This window comes from Musa acuminata, chromosome BXJ1-10 (assembly GCF_036884655.1).
Source record: "Musa acuminata AAA Group cultivar baxijiao chromosome BXJ1-10, Cavendish_Baxijiao_AAA, whole genome shotgun sequence".
Classification (NCBI taxonomy): domain Eukaryota; kingdom Viridiplantae; phylum Streptophyta; class Magnoliopsida; order Zingiberales; family Musaceae; genus Musa; species Musa acuminata.
This window is the reverse complement of record NC_088336.1, coordinates 5616090-5632561: the sequence shown is the minus strand read 5'-3', so window position 1 is coordinate 5632561 and position 16472 is coordinate 5616090.

Here is a 16472-nt window from a genome sequence, read left to right as displayed (position 1 = left end):
TAAGTTTCGCGGACTTTACGCACCAATCTTCGCACGACGACGAACATCTTTTTGGGAATCGGGGATTTTGTTTTCTTGTTCTTCCGCTGCGCATATGATGTCGCCCCCAAGATTTCCCAACAGTACTTGATCAGGCGATACTTTCAAATCAAGACCGACCATAAAAGCCTAAAATATTTCTTGGAGCAGAAGATATCTTCCCTTGAGCAGCAAAAATGGGTAACATAACTTCTTGGATTTGATTATGAAATAACTTACAAAAAGTAGAAAGAGAATGTTGTTGCAGATGCGCTTTTGCAGCTACCTGAGCAAGCTGAATTTTTGATCGTTTTACTTCCAACCAGTGACTTCCTTGAGGATATTAAAATGGAATGGCAAGAAGATTCGGAGACTAGTAAGATTAAAAAAAAAATGGAGGAAGCACCAAGCTCCGTGGCTCATTATAATTGGGACTCAAAAGAATTATGCTATAAGGGGCGCATTGTGCTTGTGACAAATTCTACTTACATCTTCAAGAGCAGATTTTAGACAAAGTTATTCTATATGTAGGGTACTAAATTGAAAAGGAGTATGACATATTACCCACAAACCAACATTCAGACGGAAGTTTTAAATAGGTGCTTGGAGACAGCCCAAAGCTACCCACCAAATATGACTACCCAAAGAGAACTCCAGACCCATCCAAGTGCCATTATTGATCGACGGATCGTGACTCGACAACGACGACCCACTAATGAAGTGCTAATATAGTGGGCAAACCTACCAATAGAAGATGTCACTTGGGAGGACTATGATGACTTGAAGATCATATTCCCAGAATTCATGAATCATCAGCCTCGAGGACAAGGCTGATTTGAAGAGGGCGGGTCTATTAGGACTCTAGCTTGGAGAGTCCTAATTGAGAGGGACATTCATGTAAAACATACCTAAGCCGACCCCTATTAAAGAGATGAAGAGGTCGACTAGGGTTAGGAGGTTGTTTCTTAGAGAAGAATTATGAGTTGTAAAGGAATAGGAGTCTTGAGTAGGAGTCCTATTAGGAGTTGGTTAGAAGTAGGAGTCTTGAGTAGGAGACCTATTACGAGTTAGGGTTTAGAAGCCCTATAAATAGTCATGTATTCCTTCTCTTTTCATAAGCAATAGATGAATCTTTTCTATAGCCTTTGAGCAGCAACTTAGAGGGAGGAACCCCTATAGAGTTCTAAGGAAGCCGATCCCCTAAAGAGATCAACCCCAAGTTTAGAATCTGCAAGGGTTCTAACACTCGGTTGATAGTAGGGGGGCTGAGGGCTTCGGTATTGTTGGTTGAGGAGCGACTCTAGTCCTCTGAGCTTTAAGGTTCAATCGCTCCTCTTGAAGTCGTGCGAAAGAGATGGCTGCCATAAGCGTGTACGGTTATCACGCTTTAACTTCTCCCCGGATCTCTAGCTTCAAGTCCTCAATGAAGGTCCCTAATAGCTATTTTTCAGACTAATCATGAGTTTGATTTGATAACCTTTAAAACCTAGTTTAGTACTCCAAATTGGTGGAGGTTTGTCGGATCCTTGCTAGATGTTCGTTAATGTTCTCATAATCGGTTGGTTTGAAGCGGATCAGTAGTCCTTCTTTGAATTGTCACCATGAGAGGACTCCATGAGTGTGTTCAAACCAGTTAAACTATTGTATGACATCCCCTTTATGATGTATAGCTATAATTTCAACCATAGATGCGTCCACGGTTTTGCAGTACCAAAAATATCGCTTCGCACGCGAGATCTAACCAATCGAGTCTCCTTCTTCCCATCTAGGAAAGTCCACCCTCATGCGTGGATGGTAGGGATCAATCATAGAGCCTCCCCTCTATTGGAAGTCATCTCTTTGGGCTTAGTGTGATTGGTCATAGCTCTCTCCTTGATGTGATTTCTTCAGGCTTGGTGGTCGGCCCAAACTGAGTTCGGTAAAGAGAGTCTGAATCTTATCCTCCATCCGTGCCTCAAAGGCTTTGAATTTAGCATTGATTGCATCCTCAGATGCCATAGTATATGCCTCCAAATCTATAATATTAAGATCTCTCTTTTGTTATCGGGTTAAAGACATGTATAGGTTGAGAGAAGTGGTGGTCGAAAGGGTTCGTGGATTGGTGGATGTAGGCTATGGTTTAGGCTTGTTTTGTGGTTGTTTTGGGTGCAATTTGAGGGTGTGGTTTGGTGGAGTTTTAGGGCTGTTAGTAGATGAAGGTTAAGGAAAAAATTTTTAGATCTGTGGTAGATGGCAACAAAGGTTTGATAGAAATTAGTGGAAGTTGCTGCAGATATGTGTTGTCTTGTAAGAGTAGAATTATCGTCGAAGAAACAGCGGTTTCTCAACGAAATTTTTAGCAAAAACTAAGAGATTTGAGGAGGAAATTTGATAGCAAAATCTCATTTTATATAACAGCAAAGATGACTAATTTAATCAAGAAAATTTTGGCAGTATAACAGCAAGGAAATTGGTGCAAGTTGCGATAGCAAAATTCTCGTTGAAAAATTTCAGTAGAATACGACGAAAATTTGTAGCAACACAAGAACATTTTTAGATATGAATTCCTCAATAGATCAATCTCAGATGGAAGCCAAGATGATCTATGAAGTGTATAAGAAATTTCGTTCAAAAAGGATTGCAAATAGATTGGTTAAGGCGACAATATGCAGCTGAAATTTTCTACAGCAATCCTTCGTTCACAAAGATGATAACTTTTATGACGAAAGGAATTCATAGCACAGGATAGATAAGAAGACTTCTTCTTAGTATTTTGAATGAAAAATTACAACAACAAAGGTATTAGTGATAGGAGAATACTAGATCTCTGATGCAATTGGAGGTGATGGCAATAGATTGATTTAATCTATGACATAATATGATGGTGGAGATGGCAACATCAAGAGCAATTGTAAAAATTGCTTGGCTGGTGGTGGGCAGCAGGGATGGCAGCAAAAGCAGCAAGATTGCTGCTTTGATACCAGATGTTAGAACCCTTGCAGATTCTAAGCTTGAGGTTGATCTCTTTAGGGGACCGGCCTCCTTGGAACTCTATAGGGGTTCCTTCCTCCAAATTGTTGCTCAAAGGCCACAGAAAAGATTCATCTATTGCTTAAGAAAAGATAATAAATACATGGCTATTTATAAGACTTATAAACATTAACTCCTAATAGGACTTCTAACCAACTCCTACTCATGACTTCTATTCCTTTACAACTCCTAATGTTTCTCTAAGAAATAACCTCCTAACCCTTGCCGGCCTCTTTACATCTTTAATAGGGGTTGGCTAGGTAGTTTTACATGAATAACCCTCTCAATTAGCAGCTAGAGTCCTAACAAGGAAGCACCAAGCTCTATGGCTCATTATAATTGGGATTCAAAAGAATTGCGCTATAGGGGACGCATTGTGATTGTGCCAAATTCTACTTGTAGGGCACCTACGACTAGCAGTTGGCCCCTAACAGAGTTAGTAGGATTACATTACAAATCTAACCTTAATTACATGCTAACTACGATTCTTAAGGCATATACTAAGCAAATCAAGTCTGGTTAGTCTAGGTTTTTTCCGATGAGCTTCCGGCGTTCTTCGAGCGAAATTCCGACGATCTCCTGATAATGTTCCAACGGACTCCCGGCAAGCTCCTAGACTTCACAATGATCTTCTTGGCGAGTTCCGACGAGCTTTTTTTGCAAGCTCCTGAACTTCTCAGTCAATTCCGGTAGAACTTCCGATGAACTTTCGAACTCCCAACGAAATCTCGTTCTTGACTCTAGGACTTCATTTTTCTTTATGCCTTGATCGCTATTATAGTTAATCCTACACACTTAAAACCTACTTCGATCTAGACAATTATTATAAAGCTTAAATCAAATATTCGTAGGCATGTTATTGGTTCATCGACGCTTCGTCTGATTCTTTGACGCATCATCCTCTCTTGCGGCCCATGGCCTGAAGCCTTCTGTTGATGCGTCAACCAATCCTTTGGCTCGGTGTCCAATCTTTTGACATGTTCCACTCCGGCCCAACATTATTCTTCCTGCTTTAATTGTCTCTCTTTGATCAAAGCTTCCTACATCACTCAAAATGCAGATTAAATCATAAACATTATTAATTGGTTTCATAATCAAAATCTGAGATTCAACATAGCCGATCATTGGGAGTGGCAGTCAACCTTACGAGGGTTATTGAGTGTCGAAAGAGGATCATCCGATCTTGGTATCATGAGAGAAATATCTCATGTGTTCTTACTTAGGTAAATCCTTAGCCAAGGTCATTCGGATTGAAAGAGAAACCGTATGGGCCTGACAGCACCATGCCTGGTGTATAGCCTCTAGAATATTAGATGGATGAGGGACTATAAGTACACAGTAATTGAGGATAGATATGTCCAAAGGATTTGATTCCCTTATATCATCTAGGGACTATGGCGTAGTGGCCTAGTACATCTATAGTTGATGAGTCGAGTGAATTATTATGAAGATAATAATTCATATAGCTAGAAGGAGTTCTTATAGGTATGACGTACGATCAGTTCAATATTGGGCCTAGAAAGTTACATGCATATGGTAGGTATTGCGAGAAGTAAAGGTTCGGATATGAGATCCATTGGAGCCTCTATCTTATTGGATTACCATTAAGCCCTTGAATTATTAGATCCTATAGATGAGATCTAATAAGAGCTAATAAGATATTATTAAGTAGAGACTCACTAATCTAAGAGGCTTGAGTAATTGGATAGAAATCCAATACCCAATAAGGCATAATCCATTAGTGTTAAGTTAACAAGGGGCCTCTATAAATAGGAGAGAACTAAAGGGCCATAGGCTAGGATTCTTGGTTGTCATCTCCTATTCCCCTCTCCCCTTCTCCTCCTCAGCCAATAGGTGTGAAGATTTGGACAGCGATTTGAGGAGCATCTTCGCAACCCCTACCATATAGATTTAAGGAGCATCTTTGCAACCCCTACCAATAGGATTTTTGGCCCGATGCCCGAACCCATGGCCCGAAGCCTTCTGTCGATACATCGACCAATCTTTCGACTTTACGTCCAATCTTCTGACATGTTCCGCTCCGGCCCAATATGATTCTGCTAGTCATAGGTGCCCAGCAAGCCAATCACGTAAGTGATGGCACATGTGACTTGATACAGAATCTTTTTGCTTATTATATTTTGGCATATATCACTTTATAACTATTGCATATATGCATATATATATTGTGATATCCTTGGATTTGTGCAATGGGAATCAGATCGTGATGAGATCACGATAATGAGATCGATTCACCTTTAAAGACAGATCATAAATAATCCCGGTCATAGGTTACTCGAGAGGGACATCGTGATAACCGGACAGACTGGTGTGTTGTATACCCATCCGTATGATGGATGCAGCTGGTCTCATAGCTGCTCGTGTAGGGACACTAGGGATACAGTACAAGTGCTCATTGGAGAATGAGTTCACTGATTGATCTGCTTACGGAATGCTAGATGGTTGATGATGCCTTATTGTCAGACAGCGATTCCGTAGTCCTAGTGGTGTATCTGGTCCTTAGACTTGAGACACCAAGGATGTCCTGTATGAGTGCTCCACTCTTTGATACCAGACTTATAGGTTTGGCTGTCCTAGATCGAGTACAACTGGTCATTGGGAGTGGTAGTCGACCTTACGAGGGCTATTGAGTATCGATAGAGGATCATCCACTCTCGCGTCATGAGAGGAATATCCAATGTGTTCTTGCTCAGACAAATCCCTAGCCAGGGTCATTCGGGTTGAGAGAGAAAGAGTTCTCCGGGAAAATCCGATTAGAGCGAGACTCGAATAGAAACCGTATGGGTCTGACAGCACCATACTCGATATACGGTCTCTAGGATATTAGATGGATGAGGGACTATAGGTATACGGTAACCGAAGACAGATAGGTCCAATGGATTGTATTCCCCTGTATCGTTTGGGGACTACGGCGTAGTGGCCTAGTACGTCCGTAGTCGATGAGTCGAGTGAATTATTACAGAGATAATAATTTACTGAGTTAGAAGGAGTTCTGACAGGTATGACTCACGGCCAGCTCGATATTGGGCCTAGAGGGTCACACACATATGGTAGGCATTGCGATGAGTAAAGGTTCGGATATGAGATATCCAATGGAGCCCTTGTCTTATTGGATATCCAATAAGCCCCTGAATTATTGGATCTCATGGACGAGATCCAATAAGAGCCCATGAGAGATTATTGGATAGAGATCCACTAATCTAAAAGGCTTGGGTTATTGGATGCAGATCCAATACTAGGGGAGGATCCATTAGGGTTTGATAGGGGACCTCTATAAATAGGAGGGATTCAAAGCCTCATAGACTAGAGCCTTTGCTTGTCTCTCCTATTCTCCTTCCCCTCTCCACCTCAGAGCAGGTTTAGAGTTTTGAGGAGCGTCGTCGCAACCCTACTGTGTGGATCACCGCTAGAGAGGAGGACGCTTGACCTCCTTCACTCTCTCCAAAAGATCTGCATGGAAATAGGGATATATGATCTCCCTAGGTAACATAATCTACTCTATACGCAGTTTTTTCAGTTTTGCGGATTTTATGCACCAATCATCGCACGATGACGAACATCTCTTTGGGAATCGGGGATTTTGTTTTTTGGTTCTTCCGCAGCGCATGTGATGTCGACCCCAAGATTTTTCAATAGTGGTATCAAAACCAGGTTATTCGTGTGATAGATTGATTTTGAACTGCATGTGTTGTGTTTAGGAAAAACTTTTGACGTCAAAATCGTTGACGCAAAAGCGAGAAAGGGCAGCAACAGCTGCTGCCCTCGATCTACGTGCATGTAGCGTAGCCGCAGGCAGGCAGCACAGGGGCTGCGTCTGCAACAGCAGGCTTGCATCCGGCGGGGCTAGCAGCCCGCGGGCAGAGGCGCCTGCGGCCGCTTGTCCCACGGGGTGAGGCGCCGTAGGGCAGCGGCGCTTGTCGCCGTTGCTCCTGCAAGCGAAACCCCCCCGTAGGGGTAGCCACCCGACGGGACAACATCACCTGTGAGCGTTGCCCCGTGGGCAAAACCGCCCGCGGAGGCGGCGGCGCCCGTAGGGGTGCCCACCTGCAGGGGCAACACCGCTTACGGGCGCTACCCCGAGGGCAGAATCGCCCACGGAGGCGACGACGCCCGTAGGGGTGCCCACCTGTAGGGGCAGCACCGCCTGCGGGCATTGCCCCGCCGGTAGAACCGCCCGCGGAGGCGGCGGCGCCCACCTACAGTGGCAGCTCCGCCAGCGGGCGTACTGCCTGTAGGCGAGGGCAACGCCCTCGCCTCGCCGCATAGGCCACCGCCAGCAGGGTGGCGGCGGCGGTGGTGGCAACAGTAGGGGAGTAGGGTATTAGGGCATTCTTGGGCAAAAAGATAGTTTTACCCCTATAAATTTTAGAAATTCAAATTCTATCCTCTTATCAAAATTATGAAAATACCCTTATGAATTCAGAAATTTCCTATATGTCCCTGATTTCATAAAATACTAATCAATTAAAAATTTTAGTTGATTATTATTTTTATTATTATATAGTAGTCCTACATGATGATGATTATTTATACATGTGATGTATGATGTGTGTACGGATGATCATGGATCGTGTGATGTGTGTACTTATGATTATTATTATTGGGGTCTGCGAGCCTCCATTATATTTCTCGTTTATTGTTGGGCCTGCGTGCCTATGATTAAGTTGTAATCACATGAGAAGGTACAGCGGGAGCGTGGATGCGATAGCGGGACCCACGAGACGGACGATCGCGATGCATGAAGATGCATCGAGATGTCGACGAAACCGACGAGGACTAGATGGACGATCACAGGGCATGGAGATGCACCGTTGCACACATAGATCTTGATGTGAGTGATTAAGCCTACTGGCTTGGGCTTAATCACATTAGGTTGCGGTCCATGATCATCTGGTGTGATTGCTTATACACATACTAGATATGTATATATATTTGCATGCGATGTAGATATATATTAAATATGTATATGTGTGACATGTCATATTAGGAGATCAAATCATAGAAACATCTCTCTCGATAATATTAAGTTGGTAAACGTGAGGCAATTAGATTGACCCACATGGCCTTCCATCGTTATAAGTAGGAACCGATTCCCGGTGTAGGTTGAGTTGGTCGAGTCCCTCGAGACTCACCTATATCGCGATTCGCTATCTTACTTACGACATAGAGATGTCACCGGTGACCTGAGGACATGGTATGCTTGGTCGAGTCCCTCGAGGGTATATCATCAAATCAGACTCATCTTGTAATGAAGGTGTTGACTTAACCGAGCATCATGGTTGGTCGAGTCCCTCGAGACCATGGTGATTCGGAGGCCGAACAGTACGGGATCACAAGGAGTTATGATTGGCAAGAGTTGCCTACCTTTTAGGCTTAGTGTGATTGGTCGAGTCCCTCGAGGTTACACTAAGACGCTGATTGGATCCTGATCCCCACTAGAAGTCTGCCGGAGACTTCCGTTTCACATGCTGAGGGTGTCACGTGACTCGTTAGTAAAATAATGGGAGCATATTAAGATAGAAGTCCATATCTTAATAGTTTATTTCTTGTAAAATCTGTATGTTATTCATTTCTGCTATATCTTTATTTTTAGAAAATGTCGCTTTCAAATCCCTTATATGGCATACTTGATGTCAACCGTCTCACTAGTCCAAATTATACGGATTGGCTCTGTAATTTGAAAATTATTCTCACGGTGGAGAAAATCGTGTATGTCCTTGATACAGTGATGCCTGTGCCCGAAGAAGGGGCAAGCAAGGATGAGATCGCTCGCTACGTGAAGTACATTGATGACTCCACTCTTGCTCAGTGCTATATGTTGGGTTCTATGACTCTTGAGTTACAGAGACAACATGAAAAGATGGATGCTAGATCCATTCTCTTACATGTCCGCAAATTGTTTGAGGAACAGGGAGGGACTCAGCGATATGAGATATCCAAGAGCCTCTTCCGCGCTAGGATGACTGAGGGGACACCGGTTTAGAACCTTGTCCTAAAGATGATTGAGTGGATAGAGAAACTCACAGGTCTAGGAATGGTCCTAGAGGATAACTTGTGTGTGGACATTGTACTTCAGTCCCTACCAGATTCTTTTTCACAGTTCATAATGAATTTTAATATGAATAAGCTTGAGGTGACTCTCCCAGAGCTCCTCAATATGTTGAGGGAGACAGAGAGTACTATTAAGAAAGAGAAGCCAGTTCTCTACACTGGTGAGACTAGAAAGAAAAGGAAAGCAGAAAGGTCCCTTAAGAAGGGAAAGGGCAAGGGCAGACCAGGTAAAGCAAAGGTTGCTAAGAAAGACCCAGCAAATGACAAAGGCCAGTGCTTCCACTGTGGCAAAGATGGGCACTGGAAGAGGAACTACAAAGAGTATCTTGTAGAGAGGGCGAAATAGAAGCTTGGAGAAGCTTCAAGTACATTCATGATCAATCTCCAATTGTAAGATTTTTATGATAGTGCATTGGTATTGGATACTAGTATTGCTTATCACATCTACAATTTATTGTAAATTCTAATAAAGCCGAGGGGAGATTGGCGAGAGGAATATTGCATAAAGGTTTGTTTATGCTAAACACTACTCCACATATCATTAATGTAAGTGTGTCAAGAGGAAACGCGATGAGGTGAACAGTGTATACCTATGGCATTGTAGGCTAGGTCACGTCCATGAGAGAATGATTCAAAAGTTGCTAAATGATGGATATCTAGATCCATTCGACTATGAGTCATATGCAACTTGCGTGCCTTGCCTTCGTGAGAAACTGTTCGACTCTCCATTTAGTGGAATTGGAGAGAGAGCCACTGAGTTGCTGGAACTCATACATAGTGATGTATGTGGATTGATGTCAACTCATGCCATTGGTGGATACTCCTACTTCATTATCTTTATTGATGATTTCTCAAGGTATGGATATGTGTACTTAATGAAGTACAAGTCCGAGGATTTTGAGAAATTCAGAGAGTATAAGAATGAGGTGGAGAACCAGATTGGAAAGAGTATCAAAACTCTTCGATCAGATCGAGGAGGTGAGTACTTAAGTACAGAGTTTACTCAGTTCCTCAAGGACCATGAGATATTATCCCAATGGACACCTCCTTATACACCTCAGCTCAATGGTGTCTCTGAAAGGAGAAATCGTATGCTATTAGATATGGTACGGTCCATGATGAGTTTTGCTGACCTACCCATCTCATTTTGGGGATATGCCCTAAAAACCACGGCTTACCTTCTGAATAGAGTTCCAACTAAGTCGGTGGTGTCTACACCATATGAGATATGAAAAGTGAAGAAGCCTGATCTTAAGGTTGTTAAGATTTGGAGCTGCCCTGCCCACGTTAAAAGACACAACCTCGATAAGTTAGAATCAAGGATAGAGCGATACAAATTTGTGGGATACCCCAAGGAAACTTGTGGGTATTATTTTTATCATCTCGAGGACCAAAAGGTCTTTGTAGCTAAGAGAGCAGTGTTCCTTGAGAAGGAACATATTCTTGGCCGAGATAGTGGGAGAATGATAGAGTTGAGCGAGGTTGGAGAACTAAGCTCGAGCACCACTCTGTAGCCCGAGTCTGTTCAGGTACCTAATACACAAGTTTTAACTTTACGTAGGTCTGATAGAGTATCTCATCCTCCTGAGAGATATGTGGGATATATTAGAGGAGAGGATGTTGAGGATATTGATCCTCAGACCTACAAGGAGGCTATTATGAGTATAGACTCCGAGAAGTGGTAAGAAGCCATGAAGCCATCTCGAGGATGTTGAATCTCGGATTTTGATGATGAAACTAATTGATTGTGTTTAAATGTTTGACTACATTTTGAGTGATATAGGTCTACTCGATCAGGATTAGACAATTAACGCAGGAGGAATTGACGTTGCGTCGGAGGAGATCACGTTAGGATATTGGATGGCAGAAGGCTTCGGGCGTCGAGCATCGGGCCAAGGAGAGCGAAATTGCGCCAAGGATATCGGGGTTGCGGAGGTCAACCGCCGATTGGGCAACAAGCCGCAAGAGAGGACGATGCACCGAAGAATCGGATGAAGCGCCAACCAATGACGTGCCGGGCAACAGAATGTCAATTTGCGTTATAATAATTGTCTAGATCGGAGTAGAGTGTTTGCTTGTGTGTGCAGGATTAACTACGATAACGACAAAGACATAAAGCAAGGATACCGGAGTCAAGCTCGATGGACGTTTAAGAGACCGAAGAATCATCGGAGATGCTGCCGGAACCATCCGAGAAGAAATCGGGAACGTGTCGGAAGTTCGCCGAAGAAATCGTCGGAGGCTCGCGGAGATCACCGAGAAGGCTCGGCTACTCGTTAAAAGTCATCACAAAGATTGGGAGCTTGCAGGGAGTCCGTCGGAAGAAGTTCGTCGGAAAGCTCGTCGGAACAAGACTCGACGTTCGCGGTTGAAAATTTGCTTAGGATGTGTTTTGGTTATGTAGTCCACTTGTAATTAGGATTAGGATTAAGAGATAATCCTATATCCTGGTTAGGGGCCAACTGGGCCCAAAGTCAGAGTTGGTTTAGGCTAAAAATTAAGCTAAACCAGCGAACTAGAGAGCCAAGATTGAAGCCCAACTAGTGGCTGAAAACACTGTAGTTGGGCTGAAAACACTGTAGGCGGTGGCACCGCCTAGCTGGGCAGTGGCACCGCCCAGCACCCGAGTGCTGGGCGGTGACACCTCCTTGGCTGGGCGGTTGCACCGTCCAGCACCCGAGCACTGGGCGGTGGAACCTCCAGCACCGGGAACCCTAAGAGAATTCAAATTTTGGAGCCCAAAATTTGAATCCTCTTGAGGCCTATAAATACCCCTCAAATCTCAGCTGAGGTTACAACTTTTTGAGCAGCAAGTGTTTGAGAGAAAAGCCTTAGAAAAGTATTAGCTTGTCTTGTTTTCAATTTGCCAGTGTTCACCTCCTTCTTTCTTGTTGAAAATCTGTAAGAGAGTGAACCGCTTGTAAAAGTTGTAAGAGGGGTATTCACCCTTCACTTTCAAGAGATTTGCTAGTGGAAGGTGGAAGCCTCATCGAAGAGGGGCCTCGCAAGTGGATGTAGGTCATTTGACCGAACCACTTTAAAATCGGCGTAATCTCTGGTTTGCGTTTATGTTTATGCATTTATCTTTCTGCAAACCTTTACTTTGCTAAGTTCATTGCCCTCATCTTATTACATATGCTTTCAACGCAATCGAAACGGTTTCAAACGAAACATTATTTTTATCGTACGAAAGATTTGTCCAAAACCGAAGTTTTAATCCGCTGCACTAATTCACCCCCCCCCCTCTTAGTGTCGCTCCGATCCTAACAATTGGTATCAGAGCCACGTTTTTCTACCTTGGTCTAACACCCAAATAGAAATGGCTCTTTACGGCTTTCAAGAGGGTCACTCTCTCATTTGTCCTCCCTTTTTCAATGGGACGGACTACACTTATTGGAAAACTCGAATGAGAGTTTTCTTACTTTCTTTGGATTTGAATTTATGGCACATAGTCGAAAATGGATTTGAAATTTCTTCTCTTCCAATGAACCATTGGAATGATTTGGAGAAGAAGATGTTTTCTCTAAATGCAAAGGCTATGAATGCCTTATATTGTGCACTTGACAAAAATGAATTTAATCGCATTTCGATGTGTGACTCGGCTTTTGATATTTGGAGAACTCTAGAGGTCACTCATGAAGGCACTAGCCGAGTGAAAGAGTCCAAAATCAATATTCTTGTGCATTCTTACGAACTTTTCCGGATAAAACCAAGTGAGTCCATCGGAGACATGTACACCCGGTTCACGGATGTCATCAATGGACTCAAAGCTCTTGGTAAAAGTTTTTCTAATTTTGAACTAGTCACTAAAATCTTAAGATCCCTTCCAAAAAGTTGGGATCCAAAAGTTACGGCCATTCAAGAGGCCAAGGACCTTAAAACATTCCCTCTCGAAGAACTTATTGGGTCTCTAATGACCTACGAAATGAACAATGTGACAAAAAAGAAACTCGAGAACAACCTTCCAAATGATAGGAAGGATTTGGGACATAGAACACATGAAGACCACTCGAGCATAAGCTCAAGTGATGGTGAACTTAAACTACAAATGAAACAAAAATTAAAAACCAAAAAGAATGGAACTACTTGCTTTGAACGCAAGAAGAACAAAAGTTGGGATGAATTGAGCTCTTCCGAAGACGAGGAGAAAATCAAGAAAGGCGAGGTGGCAAACTATGCCTCACCCTCTTACAACAATGAGGTAATCAAAATCCCACTAATTTATTTAGAAATTACATAATACTTTCTTGAGTTATTTTTAATTTAGTTTAGGATTAATTTTCTTGAAAATTGCATGTGTTATGTTAATGCAGTAAAATGTTAAATATAAATCTAATGCTTATACACCTAGTAAGATTAATCTTATATATGTGCTTGAGAAGCAAGAATTTGTATTTTGACGATTTCCATATTGATTTTCAATGACGATGCATGACTTTTGAATGGAAGGCTTGATGATTTTTTATGAACCTTATCTTTGGTTTTCAAACATGATGTATAGTTTTGACATAAGAACAAAAATTTGAAGCATGCTAATATAAAGTCAATCATATAAAGTAAAACTAAAGAAATTTTAAATATCTATAAGAATCATTCAAAATTATGTTCAATAAAACCTTACTTGATGTTGTAATGAAACCATTGAAAGTTTTGATGCTATGATTTGATGATTTTATGCATGAAATTGTAAAGTTATATACATGATGATTTTTATGATTTATTGGTCTTGATGGTTTTTATGATAAAATTCATTTTTCGATCCTAAATGTTGATGCACATTTTTATCTAGCATAAATGACATGAATTTAAATAACTAAAAAGAGAAAAGCATTGTTCTTGAAAATTATTTTTCTCTATCTTGTTGATTTATATGAATCCCTTGAAAATAATTTTGGTTTGATGATTTGAATTAGAAATGAGTTATATCAAAATCATGATATTGATTTGACAAAATTGAATGAGTTGAAAACAAATGATGATTTTTCTCTTGAATACAACTTGTAATATTTTTACATATATATTTTCATCTTGATTTCTCGATATTCGATACATGAAATTTTTCCATGAATCAAAATTCTTTCATGAAGTGATTCTTCTTGGTATTCACTAAAAATGATACATTCAAATTAACCTACTCTACTTGACATCTTGATAATTTATGACTTGAATATCATGTACAATATGCTCATAATGATGATTGAGTTATGTATGAAAAATGGAAGATATAGTTTTTAAATTTTGCATGTTCGAATTTGAAAATATTTGATATGCATGAAAATATTAAACATTTTGAAACCATGTTTTAGTGTTATGCTTAATGATCATGCTTAATAAATTTCGAAATTATGGATGATGAATCTTTTACGATTTATGGATCATTGATTTTTACCATAATGAAAGTACCTTATTGATTTTTGTTGTAATAAATCTTACTCTTTCGGTTTTAAACATGATAAATGTTTTTATTTGGTATAAATGAAACAAAATCATATGTTTTGAAATAATCGAAAAAAGGATAACATTCTTGAAAATTATTTTGCTCAATCTTATTGATTTTGATGAATCCATTTGTATCATCTTTGTGAATCTCTTGGATTTTGATAATGATTTTGATGATTTAAATTTGAATAATTTTTTATTGAAATCATGATCTTGATCTCTTGAAATTCATAACATGAAATCCTTTATGAATCAACATTTTCTTTTCTATTTAAAAGGAGATTTGTCGAAATGTTTCTTAGTCTTTTAGTATTCATAATCTTGACAATTATGTTTTGAAACTTTATGTAAACCAAGAATGTTCATCATGATTCTCTCTTTGAATATTTAAAGAGGAGAATTTTCTAGATGGTTCATGATTTTGATGATTGAATATTTGATATGCATGAATTGAGATCTTGCTCTCCTACCACTCTTTTTGCTATTCACCAAAAGGAAGACTAATTCTAATAAACCATGATATGCTATATGAATTTTATTGTATTCATGAAGTAAGATCTCATCACTAATTTTTGTTTATATTCCTTCATGTGATGATATGAATGTATGAAACACTTATGATATGACTTTTTATACAATTCCATGTATTCGTGAAATATTAATCTCATCACCCAATTAATTCCTCTTGATACTCCTAATGTGATGAAGAGAAATTATGCATGAAATACAAATGGGGATAAGTTTTTGGTAGGATATAATTTGACAAATTGATACCATCATGATATGAAACATTTATGATTTGCAATGATATATGCAATACTTGTGCTTTCTAATTATGATGTGATGTATTACATATGATGTAAATCATGATTTAAAATACTATGAGTTTTCGCTAAAATGATGTATTATAAATATTGATTTAATGTTTTGTATCATGAATACTCTAAATGATGAATATTTGGTATCATGATCAAAATGTTGACAAATAGTTAAAAATTTTAGTATCATGTGTGATATCCTTATAATGTTGATCGATTTATTCAATATCATGCATGAATGAATATAAGGTTTTTGAAAATGTGCATATTCTAATTTGAAAATATGATGATGCACAATTAAGATTGATACTTACCTTTGTCATAATTGATGTATTGGGTCTTCCCTTCTTTTTGACAATGACAAAGGGGGAGATAGCTTGCTTGCGCAAGTCAAGAAGATGCAAAAAACTTGATTGCTTGCTTGCCTATCTTAAGTAGCAAAGATTGCTAACTTGCTTATTTCAAGAAGCAAAAGTTGTCTTCTTGAACATCATTATCTTGCCCATCTCAAGAAGCAAGACTTGCAACCTGCACATTGCAATAGGAAGTAAGAATCGATAGCTTACACACTTCAACAAGAAAGCTATCTTGTATTTGCTTTTGAAATTTTTACTAGCTTGTATGTTACAAAACTTGCTCACTTTTTCAAATACTTTGCTAGCTTGCACTTTGTAAAGGAAGCAAAAATAACACTTCTCAAAAGAGAAGAAAAACTTACTGTCTTGAACATCTTTAATATGCTAGCTAGCATGATGTACAATTTGCTATTTTGAATATTACAAAGAAATACTATCATGCACATTGCAAAGAAAAGCAAAGTGCAATCGTGCACAAGAAGCAAGTGTTGAATTGCCATGATTGAACTTAAGAATCTTGCTATACTTTTGTGCTTATATGTTGTGATGAAAATCTAGCTTTATGTTGCAAAAACTTACATATCTTTTAAAATAGCTAGAGTTACTTCTCCTTTTTGTTGATGACATAGGGGGAGAAGTATATTGATGACTTCATGCATTGAATTAAATATTTTATATATTTGCATGATAGTTTAAATGTTTTTCATAACATGTGATGAATGTTACTTGGATTTGGGATAATCCAAGTGTTCTATCAATG